The sequence below is a fragment of the Parasteatoda tepidariorum genome, chromosome 1 (assembly GCF_043381705.1).
Source record: "Parasteatoda tepidariorum isolate YZ-2023 chromosome 1, CAS_Ptep_4.0, whole genome shotgun sequence".
NCBI classification, from domain to species: Eukaryota; Metazoa; Arthropoda; class Arachnida; order Araneae; family Theridiidae; genus Parasteatoda; species Parasteatoda tepidariorum.
The window spans coordinates 96,843,145-96,858,761 of record NC_092204.1 but is presented as its reverse complement, the minus strand read 5'-3'; the positions used below and the strand labels follow the sequence as shown (position 1 = coordinate 96,858,761).

Below are 15,617 nucleotides of genomic sequence, written 5' to 3'. Positions count from 1 at the left end.
TAATTTACAATATGAGCTTAATCTCGCTGCTCGAACAAATATACTAACACTGAAACATGATGGTGCACCGCTTGCAACGAGATAGACAGTTGTAAACAAATAAAAAGAAGCCATATCGGAAATCGAGCAACCATGTCACCTTTTTAACAATACATCTATAAATAACTAAAAAAAAATTTTAATTCAAACTTACCACAATTACTCTTAACATAATTAATATCTTATGAAATATAGAAGATTTGAGCTCAGAAATTATATAATTTATTTTTTTTAAATTAAAAACAAAATTATCTGTTTGAAAATACCGTCTCGCCGCAGAATAAGCTGTAATAAGCAGCTGTATACTTTCTAACCGGAAGTGGAGCAGGTCAAGAGCTGGAAATTGTTGTTTATATTTATATTGAAAACACCATCCATTGATGTTTCTTTCAATGAAGATGACAAAAACATATAAGATGTTTATACGGTAAAGGTGTTTTTGTTTTGTTTGTTTTTTTACTGAAAAGGTGGATTTATAGAAGAAAGTGTTTTAGCTGGTCCCCACGAATGCCGAAGTGAAGTGGAGGAAGAAGATAATTACTGCAAATTCTAATTAAAATCTGCTACTTTTTCACTGAATCTCTAATATTTCTAAATTTTCCATAGAATTTGCTTATGCACTCGTTCTTACTTCCCTAGTAGATGGGGCAAGTTTCTAGAAAGACTTGGTTTGGCTTTTTCTAGAAAGAAAAAAAAAACATTTCTAAGAAGAAAAAAAAAACGGTGCATCTATGACTTTTTCAAGAAGGATATGTTATACACAACTAAATAATGTCTATCTTGATTAAATCTGACGGCTAAGTTGAACGGCCTAGCTCTAATAGGCCTTTGAATTTTACCCCACTCTCCCCTACGTATCTAGTTTCGTAGCAATGTTAGATGTTCTTGTTACAGTAAAAATAAACACCTTCATCTAATTAACCGTTCGCAAACATATTCTCAGGAATATGGTTTAACAGTGATAAGCGAAGCATTCTAAACTAACCACTGTTAATTAGAATTTTTCAAAAAGATGTGCATACACGCTACAAAATCAAGGTCTTGGATATTGATTTTTTGGTACTTGGGAAAAGGCGCGAGCACCGAGTTTCCAGATGAAGCTCCATTCCCCCCAGTACTACAACATTACTGGACCGACTGAATCTTCTTTCCTGAAAGTGTGATCTCCTGACTTTGACAATGACTGCGTCTTTTTGATCGTATACCCTGTTGCACTGCCCCGAAAATAGGGTAAGTGGAGTTTCTTTCCTTTTGCCAGAAATTTTTTTTTTGAAAATTGCAATTTTCAAATGAATTTTGTTTAAGCATTTCAAGATCCAAAAATTACTTGATGTTGAGCAGTTTATGTCAAGGTAAGTAATTTTATTTTGATTTTTGTTGTTTATTATCGTGCTTATATAGCTCTAAAATTAGCTTTCAGATAGAAAGGATAGTGTTATTACAATTCGCGGGCATGAATTATTTCACTAGTTTGAAAGCATGAACTGTAGCAAAATATAATAAACACTTTTTTTTTTACTTGATACGAAAACAGATCGAGTTACGAGCATTATAAAATATGCATAAATGTGTTGAATTTCTTAATTTTTATTGAAAAGGTAAAATGAAAAAACGTACTTTTTAAAATCTTCCTGACAATCCTCCTGACTTCCTTTTAAAATGTTTTCCTGACACCTTTAATATTTAAAGGTTGTTATTACAAATAGGACAGATAAATGAGCTTTTATTAAAAAAGTATTTTATTATATTGTGTAATATTAAATGTTAAAATTTTCAGGAAATTTCAATTTTTCAGACATTGATCCATACGTATAAATGAACTTTTAAAAGCAATATATTTTATGTTAGATATGTACAAATATGTAAATGTCCCTTTTTTTAATATTTCAATCTAAATCGAACAATGTGTATTACTAGTTTAAAAATTTTGTTAATAAATGTGATTTCAGAATTTTTTAAAAAAAATCAATTTTCGTAGTTATATTTAGAGCAACTTTTTCGATAAGTGTATAGGGGAACTAGTGTCGACATTAGGCTATTTTGGGTAGCTGAAATGTTTCTGCTATTTATCATTCAAAATTTATCTTAAAATTTTCGTGGATTGATAAATGGTATGCATCACTCATTATTTTGAATAATAGAAAGCATCACGCTATAAATGAATATGCTTATTACTTAGCTTATTATTGTCTTTAGATTCACTTTTTTTTAATTTATCAATAATGAGCTTAAACAAAATGTTTCCGTAAGCAAGTTAAGACGCATAGTTCCTGAACATGTAATAGTTTGTCATAATAATTTGAGTTAATTACTTGGACATCAATTATTAGAATATGATTTCTTTATTATTAATCATTATCAATCATTAATCTTACTAAGCATGATTAGCTTTATAAAGTATTTGATACATAATTTACAAATTTTCCCTTAATTGTGATATTAAAATTATTTTTCTGCAGCAACATTTAGGAATAACTACCGAATCAGCACATTTAAATTTTTTTATTTTCAAAATATTGATTGATTATGAAAATTGATTATTTTTACTGCAGATGGCAAAATGAGTATTAATGCCTTTGACTCACAGCTGGCATTTAATATTGATTTATCAAAAACTACTGTTGAAAATAAAAACCAAATTTGACTTAAATAATAATTTTTTTCTATATAAATATAAAAAATAAATTTTTAATGCAGTATATTATATTTGAAACTGGTTTTAATGAAGCTTAGTAGTTCAAAATAAAGCAATATTTATTAGGCTTTAACATAATTTAAAATGTGCACTGTTAAGATTATTTATATTATTAGATCCTTGTATTGTTAGGTTGAAATTAGTTCCATTTTGATTTTTGTCAATTTTTATCAGTAGCAATTAATGAATTTATGAATTTCATGACTTGACCTTCTCGACCTCAGAATCATTCTTCCTACCAACCATATATACACACACAATNATATATATGCAGTCAAACCTCGTTAACGTCAAAAACAGAAAATTTGTTCACGTTGAAAGTAATTCACGGTATCAGTTTAGAAATTTTTGTGATGAAAATCGAACAATACACACTCATTTTCTGTTATCTAAATCTGTTATCTAGTTGTGTCTGTAAATTTATATATACTTCCTTTCAATAAATGTTTTTATTTTGCGCTTTAAATTAATCACTTCTTTACATCTCATAATAAATACAATCAATTTCTTTTTTTGAAAAGAAAAGTAAAGTTATGAAGGAAGAATTAAATGAAAAATTTTTTAATAAGGTTATGAAAAAATTTTGTTCAGACGAAATTTAAAAAAGTGTATTTACTTTCGAAGCTTTATCTTTTTTTTTCTCCTTAAGAGTCTGGGAAAGCAAATAAAAAATTAATGAAAAGTAACGAGCTGATAGAAGAAAAAAAACCTGATTTATTGCGCAAATTAGTGAAAATTACTAACAAAATAACAGTTAATAGTTCACAATTTTGTTTTCTTATTCGCTCATGCCTTCCAAAAGTCTTGGAACTTATCATCTATATCCAAAAATGGTTTGAATTTTCGTTTTGCTTTACAAAATAACGAGCAGTTTAAATTGCTTCGTAAGCATCCATGAGTGGAAAGTAAACCAAAGTATTCGCTAGTAAAATTTCAGAAAAATGTTAGCTCCACACGTGTTCACTTGTGGAAATTCAATATAAATTTCTTAAAACAACCTATAAGAGTGTTGGAGAAATGACCACCCATATTGAACAAAGCATCAACGTGCTCTTTTACAGTCACACCCATGAGGTGAAAGAAAAATCTATTTGTATTGGAGTACAAAAAGACTTTTGTTGTTTCCTGTAATGCCCTCCTCCCTAAGTAATACAGTTCTTTCATTTGACTGCTGTAATGTTGCAATTATCAACATTATAACAAAGCATTCAAAATGCCTACTCTTATAGATATAGATATTGTGAATCATCAGTTTTCTTACCTCTCGGAGGAGAAATGAATTTTCTGTTCATATAAAAAAAAAATTCCAATGGTGGAGAAATTCTTGTTCACTTTAAAAGATATTTCATGTTAAATAAAAAATAATATTTTTAAAAACCACGTTTTTGTAGTGGAGAATAATAATTGAAAAATAAAAATTTAAAAAACGAAAAGCGTGGGGAGCGTGAAATACATAACAGTAATGTTATATTAGTGTATGTGTGCTCATGAGAATATGTATATGTATATCTGTAATTGTAATTGTATCTGAATGAGGATGTGTATGTGGAATACGTTTGTGTGTATGCATGTGTATATGTGGATGTGTATGTGGCTGGGCATGTGTATAAGTAAGAAAATGTGTATATGTATGTGTATATGTACCGCTATGTATTTCATGCGCCCCACGTTTTTCGTTTTTCTAATTTTTATTTTTTAATTATTATTCTCCACTACAAAAACGTGGTTTTTAAAAATATTATTATTATTTTGTTTATTTTTNCACAAAACTTTTCAACTGACATGTGGTACTAATTTGAAATAATCGAATCGAAAACAAAAGACAATAGCGAAAATATTAATTTCTTTTAATTTTAATTTTATTTTACTTTGTATGTCTTCTTTCTCTTCCTTTTCATGCATAATCATTCAATTCTGAAGTCTGTAGCAAGTCGGGAAGTTAGTTTAAAATCGATTACAAAATTCCACCCGAACAGACATACACGAAGGCAAGTTTATATAAACGTGGCAAAATACTTTAAAGTATTATATCCTTATACAATTTGACGAGGAATCGAAAATTAGTTCACGTTAAAGGACATTCATGTTAAGCGTGTTCACTTTATTGAGGTTCGACTGTATGTACAGATTGATCATAAAATAAGATTCTATGGAGAACTTACCGTTTGAGTGAGGTTATAATAAAATGCTGTAGATGGGTATAATGTCATATGCGTTCAAGAATTGTACCATAAACGATTGCGCCGCTCCCACGCTTACAGTTACAGTGATAGAATTTTCAAATGGCTCATTTTTTTTCTAGATCAAAGCGTTATCCTTACAGTAGAAAACTTAAAATTGAGTTGGAACGATATTTTTAGCATTAGAAATCGCGACGATGGGCCTTTGCCTGGCTTCGGCATTTTTTATCGCAAATGAGAAGAAAGTGATAAAAACCTTTAAAAACGGAGAAGTATTTGACTGAAACTGAGAAAGTATTTGACGTTTATACATCTTCTACATGGCCGTCTTCACAAATGATCACACTTTGCATCCGATAAATAGTGTATAGCATGGAAGCACGAAATATGTTAAGAAGAATTTGTTGAATCGTACGTATGATATTATTATGATTTTAATTCAGACAACCTTGTTGGATTTGACGAATATACTGTGGATTTTAAGTATCCCAATAGAGAGAAATCAATTGGAGTGAGGTCGGGTGACCTTGGTGGCCACGAAAACGAGAAATGACGGGAGTTAACTCTTTTTTCGAAGTGTTGCATTATCATACGCTATAGATTGTAATCACTAATATAAACTATCACATTTTTTATGTACTGCAAAATGCTTCATATTGCTGGAGTCATTAGAAAAGTAGATTTATGATGCAGCTTAATGCGATCCACTTAATAACCTGTACAATGGCAATATTTATACATTTAATAATATCAAATTGCAATAATAATATGAACCTTATTTATTTAGTATATTCTCCCCTCTCCCTAAACTGAAGGTGGTTACATAAATGAATTCATGTTTTAATTCATTGTAAGTCATTTCTATCTCCCCTTGAATTTGTTTATACATAATTTTCTAACTATGATCTTTTAATTTAATTAATTAAAAATATCACAAATATTATTTAAAAATATTAGTAATAAGATGTTATTTTTATTTTTTCTCAAGAATCTATTAAAATGTTGTTGTTTGTGTAGAGAGAGAAAAAAGCAAAATTTATTATCTTCTTTCATAGTAAACTGAATTCAAAGCACGTTCAATTCGGAAATTTATTTTTTTCTTCTTTTTGTCCCCAAAAATAATGAATTTCGAATTCGTATAATCCATGAAAAATGCAAGTAATACTTTCATCTGAAAAAAAAAAATGCTTGAATTTTGGATGTTTTATTTATCAGACAATTCATATGGCTTGGAACTAGACAATATTAAATACAGGTCACGTACTTCTTACTTTTAAGAAGTGACACAGAATTTCTCTAGTAAGGACAAAGTCAAATTTACTACTCAAAAAGATAAGCACAAATTTATAACCGAAGTTGGACATTGCAGAATTAAATTGTTGTCACACACTGTTTTCTTTCTTCCAATTTTATTATTATTAAATGAAGAGTAAGCTTGATCCTAGTGTTCTAGTTTTTATTTTATATTTATTAACTAGATCCTATAGATTATCATATTGAGTCAGGGGTGAGCAAATAACCGTCCGCGGGCCACTTGCGGTCAGTTTTTTACAGTTAAAAAAAAAAAAAGAAAACTTAAACAGGTATTAATTGGAGGAGTGCACAGGGAACTGCATAGCAGCTTTTTGGACAAAATCCCATACTTGACTATTTTGCAGTTTTTCAATAATTACATTTCTTTTATCGCTTCTTATTATTATCATCTTTACTTCATATTATTATGCAAAAAAGTTTTTTAATTTGTTCAAAACATTCATAAGAAGTTTCAATTTTAGTTTTCCTTTTTCCTCACCTTAAGAATAATTCTACCTGCATTATCAAACTAGGAGTAGAATAATGTGGTATTAATATCCACCGTTTTTGTTGCAATAAATGCGACGAGTCATTATGTGTTTTACGATCCAGATGTTCATCCTTAGTTTTATATCGTGATTCTACAATGAATGTGTTTTAACGTATGAGGTGGAGTACAATTTGTGTAGTATATATTTTCTCAATGAAGTGCCTTCAATCAATTTTGCTATAAATCTAATTCAAGTGTATGACTGTGTTTTGAAACTGATGTATAGCTTGGGGCAGTTTGCAATTTCTAATTTAAATGGTTGACAAAACTTTTTTATTCATAATGTTTGTTCTGGAAAAATTATATGACAGTGGAAAATGTTTGCACTTTTAAATGTTGTCTTTAGATTGTAAATCTGAGAAGTCAAACATTAGTGTTTCGATGATAGTACAACGCTCACCCTAATATAGTTTGGTAATCCATCATGCCTAATCCTGAGCTTACGGTAGGTATAATCCGTCAGTCCCCGAGTTAATAAGGAGCTCGAGCGAAGGAGATAGTTAGGCTCTCCCCTGTGTGTACATTAACACTAGAAAGACGGAAAATTAGTATATAACTATATTGCCCAAATGCAGTCAAAATGACTAGATTGTGAATGCGTAAATAAATTTGTTTAAAATTTTTTACTTCATTTACAGTTATGTAACAAGTTATTAGTAAATATTAACAATAAAAAAAATTATATGTTGTACAAAAAATCACAAAATTCTAAGAAATTGTGTCATTATATGCATCATAGTTCTTCTAATTGAAATTAAAAGCAGTCAAAATGACTTCCTTAGGCAATCTAGTGTTTAAAATCGAAATGACAGTAGAAAACACAAAGTTATGGTAACGGGCAACAATAAACACTAATAAGAGTTTAAAGCGAAACTGGCTAAAGAGTAGCGGAAAACAGCGAATAGCAATAAATGCTATTACGGTACAAATATTTTTAAAAAAATGATATTGGGGTGTAAATAATTAAACAAAAAGGAAAAAAAAAATTTAGGCAGAAAATTCATTGTATATCTGTAGAAAAATTGAGTGTTAAATTAATAAAAGTAACAGTTAATAACAGTCACTTAGTTAAACGAAGACCCATTAGAAGCGAAAAGTGACAGTTGAAACCTGCATCCAAAATAAAAGCATGAAAAGTTAGCATTGAAAAAAAGTATAGAGATTATCTTCCTCTGTTTCCTATATAATACCCTTTATATTTTGTTTTCTTGCGGCTGTTAAATAATTTAATTTTTGAGGATAAACGTTAAGCTTAATTTTCCAAAGTTTGAAGTATACATATTGTGTAATATATATATAGAAAAAAAATTCATTCATTTTGTAAATAACCAGTTTCGTTTTTTATATGCTTTTTTTGCTAATTTTACATTCAGTATCAAATATTATGCAGCATAATAGATGTCTAACGAAAGAACTCTTCCCGCGTCCCTCGCTTTCTGCTACTATGGTAACAAAAAAAGAGGAGAGCTTTTGAACAACCCATCTGTCTTAAATTTTTATTACCCAACTTGCAGTATGTAAACCTCATATCCATACTCACCGATGGGCTCTCAAGACTACAGGCGAGAGGAGTTCTTTCGTAAAGTAGACAATATATATTCTAGATCCTTGTTTGCCGAGTTTAGAGCTCAAATGACAAATAAGTGGAATTAGTGGATCAAGGGATAGAGCGCTAGTCTCACAATGAGGTGACTCGTTCGATTTCCAGCGATAGCTGGTCCATACGAATTCCCACCGACCACAGTGTCGACTAATTATATCTTCAGAGGTAGACGGATCATGGGTTAAAGTCCCCATGCCGTCCGGCTAATCATGAGAGTTTTCGTGGTTTTCCTCACCATGCAACTCAAATGCGGGGTTTTCTTAAATGAAAAAGTCTTCCACAAAGGCAAATTTTTTTCACTTCTTCATCTAGGAGTTCTCTTGTCTTCTGTTTTGGGTTCAAAATTGCAAAGCTGCGGAGTTGAACGCTATTAGTCGTAAACTCAAAATTGGGTCGGCTGTTCAACGACGGTTATAAAATAAAATAAAATAGGTTTAATTCGTTGGAGTGAAATCCACTATGTGAATCAGCGGTATTTCGATGAAAATAAAATAAGCAGTAGAGAGAATATTAAGTTGTTATTATATGAAAATTAAGAAGTAAATGTATTGAACATTGTAATGCGAAAAATCGATTAAAAGTGAAAACCGAGTTAATACTCCACGTGAAACTATTGAGAAAATTTTATTTACTTCATTCTTTTTTTATTGCCTTACTTTCTATTCTCGATCATAATAAACATTTATTATATTTCTTTTCTCCAAGGAATGCACATTTATTTTTAGTCTTATAGATTTCCCCCCTCCCTAAACAGCGATGTCATTTCATAGCTTTACGAAACTGTTATTTTGGGAAGAGACGGAAAATATTTTCCCTTACGAATAGAAAATATTTTCAGCCTTAACTCAGCCAAAAATGTATTTTGATGGAATTTTTTTAAACTCTGTGTTCTTGCCCCTGTAATTGTCTTCTTTTTTTAAAAAAAAAAACTGTTTGTAAACTTGGGGAAAATTAATCTTTTGCTGATTAAGTTTTCTGCTTAGTGAAAAAAAAAGATCGAAAATCAGAGTTTATTTGATCAACTTTTAACATGTCTTAAGTTAATCAGACGCAAAGAAGTATCATCAGAAGTGTTCTTGCCTAAAGAAGATTATGTGGGGGTGGTCGATGCCCCTGAGGCTGGCCTCTTAGATGTATTCTCCCATGGAATATTTCGGCTCATTTCTCTTCCATCTGGACCACTACTTGGTTCACTCATTGAGACTACCGCAGATGGGTGTTCAAAACTGGACAGATCCTTTCAGGGACACGATCGCCTAGAACAACTGTATGGGCACAGATTACGTAGTCAGCAAAATAGATCATCCTCACTTTAAGCCATCTTTCCAATTTTATATGGAAGCCTGAAATTGAAATACTATGGTCACTTACCAAAAACCGGAAAACATTTTTTTAATTGTGGGCACTTCGGTCAATTTCACATTGGTCTCAGGAATGCTAGAATTGCTACTCTCTTATTATTAACCCAATAGGCACTTGTGGCTGAGTCACGGTAGTGGAGTAGCGTCGCCCACGTCATACAATCACAAACCCGTTTATAGGCGGGTTACATTCACACAGAAGAAAGGACATAGAAGACACTGAGAGAGAGTAAGTTACATCCATGTCTACTGTGGGATTCGAATCTACAACCACTGAGTCGTGATGGCTCAGGGGATAAAGCGTTCGGATATGCGGTGAACCGGGTTCGAATCCCAGTCGATATGAATTCCGCATACGGCATGCACCGACCACAGTGCTGACGTGAAATATCCTCAGTAATAGACGGATCGTGGGTTAGAGTCCCCTTGTCGTGGGGCTGACCGTGGGAGGCTCTCGTGGTCTTCCCCTCCATGTAACGCAAATGCGGGTTAGCTCTATCAAAATAAAAAGTCCTCCACGGAGGCAAATTTCTCCCAATACTCGATCCAGAAGTTCCCTTGTCTGCTGGATTGGGTTCAAAATGACAAGGCTACGTAGTTGAACATTAGCAGTCGTAAATCCATAAAATTGGGTCGGCTGTTCAACGACGGTTGTAATATAAAATAAAATCCACAACCACTGGCCCAGTAGCCCAGTACAGTAACCACTAGACCAGTGATCGGCTCAAAAACTGAAGAAAGTGTCTCCAGTGGAGTGCAGTCTGGCATCGATGCAAAAAAGGGATCAACGTCAAATGAATCTAGATGTTTCGGGACTATCCGTACCATTGAGTGTCGGTACTTTTTCCCAGACAGTGTGTATAGTTTCAGTCTCAATCCTTCTTCATAAGTAAATCATTTTTATAAATAAAATGTGAGATTATTTGGCTCATCCGAATATTTAGCAGTTTTCTATAATGATGGGCAGATCGAAAAGTCTATTTGAATATCGCATAAAATAGATGTTGGTAATTTTTTATTTATTTATTGGAACTAAATTCATATTTTTATGTGTGATTAGTAAATTTGATTTAAAGTGATTTTCCCCAATCAGGACATATGTATAAATATTGTATTTAAATACTATATAAAAAGCCTTTCTTTCCAACTTATCTCACGATGAGGCAAAACTTAACAAAGTTCTATAGTTTTTTTTTTTATTCTCTACCACATGGCGAAATCTTTGATAGAAAGGCGTTGTAATTACTATCTCTGAGAGTAATTATCGAATATTCTGTGCATTACTAATTTAATCAACGAGTGTTAAATCAATTTAACCGCCCACCTCTTGAATTAAATTTTTTGTGCGGTATGTAAAGCAAATGGGGTCGAGGAGTATAAATTGAAAAATAAGAACACGAACTTTATTTTTTTTTCCTACATGAAAAAGATAATCATCAAAAATCGTTTCTCGTTTGTTGTCGGGGCATTCTTATCGGTCAGAAAAACCATAATTGGATCCTTAATCGACAAAAAAATCCAGAAATCCTTAACCGTCATCAACGTCATATTATTAATAGTAGTTATTTCTGGTATTTCCTATAAATTATACATTTATGTGTTATTTCAAGTATTTAAAAGATATTTAATGTGCATTTAAAGTTGCGTGCAACTGCTTTTAACTACTATACTGTTTACGTTAAAATTATTTTGTCAGCTATTCACCTATTTTTTTGCATAAGTCACTGAATGTGTATTTCTTTTGAATAAAAATGTATATTCATATTAAAAAATCGTTTAGCTACCTCCTTTGCTTTGCTTCATTGAGCAAAAACTATAAGATTTAAAAACTTGAAATTACAAATTTGGGTAGAGAAATGCGCAAGGAGTACGATGGAATTAAAAAAAATATCACGATTCGAGATTTAGTTTGAGAATTATAAGCTTTAAAAACGTGCAGTAAAAACTACTCTGCGTGTCAATCTACAGTCCACCAAAATGTAAAAACCTATTTGAAATTTGACAAGCGGAAAGGGTCATTCCATTTAATAACTCCCCCCCCCCCCCGANCCCCGAAATTTCAAATTATTCAAAAGCTATTGCAATTTTAAGATTTTTATCTCCGCGAATATTTTTTCTCATTAAATAATGATTATTTATTCATTGTCGAAGAGAAATACATTTATCTCTCTCGAGATCTTCATTTTATAAGCTCGCGCTTGGCTCTATGACAAAAATAACAACAACAAAAAAGAATATACGAAATAAAAAATATTCATGGAAAAGACATTAGATGTTTTCAGATGTAAATCTTAATCTTTATATCAAAATTTTTAAAAATATAAACTATTCAAGAGAGAAAATTGTTCCAAATTTGAGCTGTTGTACAATATAAGATAAACGGAAAACATTTTTAACAAGGCAAATTATTTCTTTCTCAATTACTTCTTATTGCGTCACCTATTCTGTATTTCTAAATTTAAATTTTTTTCAAGTCTATTTTATTATATTTCAAATCCAAGTAATCGTTAATTTTGTTACGATTAATAAAATGTTCTTACGTAAAATTATAATAATTAAATATTTTATAACTATTATAAGCCTCTTAATATTTGTTTTTAAAAATATCGACGAAATATTTTTTTTCCGCGTTGGCAATAAATAACTGAAATATCAAACAATTCACCAACTATAAGTATGAAAAACAAAACATCTCATTAAAAAAGGCATCCACTAAATAACATCGTCGAAAAAAAAAAAACAGTACCAACATCTAATTTAAAAGTAAATTATTTTTATTTAGACCCTAAATGAAGCTTTAAGCCATATCTTTCTAGGGGTGAGATCCTTTAATTCATTATTTAATTTACTTTTTTCAAACTCGCAAATTTACTATCATGAATGTGAATTTTCAAAATAATCAACTTTTGCTTTTCTTACATTAAATAACGCTGCTTAAATTCTAATAAAATATAAATAAATCAATATGTTTTAATGAAATTCTTTTTTCATTAAGCTTCACTTTTTTTTCATTAGCTTAACTTTTTCTCCGGTTCTTATGCAAGAGAAATGTAGAAACTATTCCGTTTTGCGAAGGCAGTTAAAAAAAAAAATCTTCGTTTTTTTTTTTCTTCTATCGAAGTACCGGAGGATTTTTTCCGTCATTAAAATGATCAATAAATTTCCATTTTAAGGCTATTAATCCAAATGAAGGAAATGAATCCAATAAAATGTTTTTGCGGTATTCTTATTTTGATTTCAATAGTTAGCAGTTTTTATATTTTATTTTTTAAGAGCACTTATTATTTCACGCATTACCTGAAAAAATTTTTGCTCAAATTCTTTGTAGTTAAAAATTTTGTTCAAATTATTCTCGATACAGTGAGTCAAAAAAAAAANAAAAAAAAAAAAAAAAAAAAAAAAAAAAAAAAAAAAAAAAAAAAAACCGACCACTCTAAATAACTTTTGGTCTGATGATCGGAGCTTCACGTTTTAGCAGTCAAACTTTATAGTTTGTGACCTCAAATAGACTATATGAATTAGTGTAGACGATATTTTAAGTTGAGAAACCAGACAAAAAAACGTACCTTCTCTGAATAAATTGACCTTTTTCCGACGGCTTCAGATTTCTGACCCCCAGAATACAATCCGCAATCTGGGAAATATAGTCCTCATAGTTTGTTCAGGAGAGTGAACCATAGTTTGGACCCCTTCATGTTAATTTTACTTCTTGCGTATTTTGCTACAATTCGATAACTTTTTTAGCAAATTAAAAAATTTTTGCACGCATTCATAAAATTCGTTTATCCAAAGGTAATTAATTCCACGCAAAAAATTTAATTTTTGTAAATATTTATTATTTTTTATTATTATTTTATTTAATAATAGTCGAAAAAAGATATAAATTTTTTACAACGTTTTAAACTATATAATTTTACATGGTAAAATACAAACTTTGAGCGAAATCGGTCGAATAGTTCCAGAGAAATTGAATTTTCAAAACACGACTTTTTCAAAATTCGAAAATGGGTCGATCCTTCTTGCAGGTGGTAACAGGGAAAGAAATGTGAATTAATAGTTAAAAACATCAGATAGACTTACGCATCACCCAACCACGATCAAGCATTAGATATCATTGAACATTGCCTTTGTTAGTACCCTATGGCCAAATTTGTAATCTTCCCTTAAATTTATGAAACAAACCCTTATATCAACGTAAAATTTTATTCATAGTTTTCACACTCAGTCAGAGTCTTTAAGGGCCACATAACGGCACGTATTGCACCGTGTCATTTCTTGAGGACCAGGACTCTTTTGAGCTGTATAGACCACTGCAGGACGGTTCAGCTGCAACAGCTGATATCATTTTTGTCTTGGTATCTAGGCTGGTTTCGACTCGACAGCTGGATCCTTGATGTGACCCTATTAAGACCACTTTCAGTACCTAAAATAATCCCATTGCCCATTTTCACTTCGAATTGACGGTCATGGACAAAGATTCAAAACACGTGACAAGGCTATTAGAAACATATCACCCAAATCACCTTAATTCTCTCAATAGGGATTCATGATCATAACTGGATTTCTTTAAATAAAAGGGAAACGCTTGTGCATCCGATTCATAAAAAAAAATTTGCTGCTTTGCTGTGTATCATATTGAATTGTAAAAACCTTATCACTCTTTCAACTCGTTTACACGACTATAACCGCATGTACTGCCATCTATATTTCCACATTTTGAGTTTAATTTTCTCTAGCAATGCTCATATTAGGTGTAGTGTCCATATTTGAGTCAATTACCATAACTCTTATTTGATCACTATTTAGGACAAACTAAAGACGACTTGTTGGAACAACTCTGGCCTTTACCACACGGTCATGCTGACAAAAAAAAGGAGGCACTTATTTTCGTAGAATTACGCACTGTTTATACAAATCAGCTAATAAGAATGCATTTTTATTTTATCTGAGGAACACCGAGTTCAACAACTATTAGGTATCTAACATAGAAACTAATGAGATTTCATTTTCAATACAAAGGCGAGTTTCATTCGTATGATTCTGATGCGCTTGCCACAAGCGGTATTTCTGTCACATCTATCGAAACAGTTAAGCAGATTTAATTAAAGTGGTGACCGTGAAATTTTGTAAATCCATCTGACTACAGTAAGGAGTGGGCATCAACAACGTGTTGTTATCATTAGAAATGTCGCCTGTTCAATAAGCGGAATTCCAAAGCAACCTGAGATAAAGTCATTTCATTCTTTCGATGGGTAATAAATCTGTTATAAGAAGGAAAAAAAACCATCATGTGAAGCAAAGCCACCGAGAAAATCTGTTGTGCAGCCAAAGAATATGACAGCAGGTTCCCCCCGATCTCCGAGCCGTAAATTGGATTATGACGTTGTCATAGCAACGAAAGAAAATGCAGAGGATGAAGACGCAGAGTATCTCATTTATGATGTAAGTATTTGATCAGGATTCGAATAAATATTCTATAAGGGAGAAATCATCCGGTTGAAGACGGTTATCTCTTTCGTTTATCTTTTTCCCAACTCCCTTTTTATTATTATTTTTTTATTCAGCAATTTCAGATTGAGTTTACATTTGCTAATATTCCTCCAATTTCATGCATTTTTATACGATGTGGTATGCGAAATTACAGAGATAAAAGGGTTGCGGATTTTTTTTTAATTCATAAAATGTCCTTGCTTTCATAAATTATTTCGCAATGTTACATTTTTTTGAATGGTTTGCTTTTTTACATAAGGAGAAAGAATAAGTTCGCAAAACCCAGTTATATTCGGGATTCATTTAACAGTCGCATATTTATTCACTAACAAACTTGCTTTGTGTTTTATGTATGAATTACTTTCCTCTTGTTGAACATAAATTTACCAGTTGCATAAAATTTAAT

General features: G+C 31.2%; 1 protein-coding gene across 2 annotated transcripts in view; it reads left to right on the top strand.

The window, feature by feature from the left end:
* The first annotated feature begins 934 nt into the window (after positions 1-934).
* LOC107438320 (uncharacterized) overlaps positions 935-15,617 on the top strand; it is a 29,591-nt gene continuing 14,908 nt past the window's right edge. Inside the window, exons 1-2 of one of the 2 annotated variants that reach the window (XM_071184254.1) lie at positions 937-1,269; positions 1,345-1,391. The gene's annotated coding sequence lies outside the window, so the exon portion shown is untranslated. Of the gene's footprint in view, positions 1,270-1,344; positions 1,392-15,617 lie in introns of both variants that reach the window. The other variant, XM_016050583.4, reaches the window with a different exon arrangement.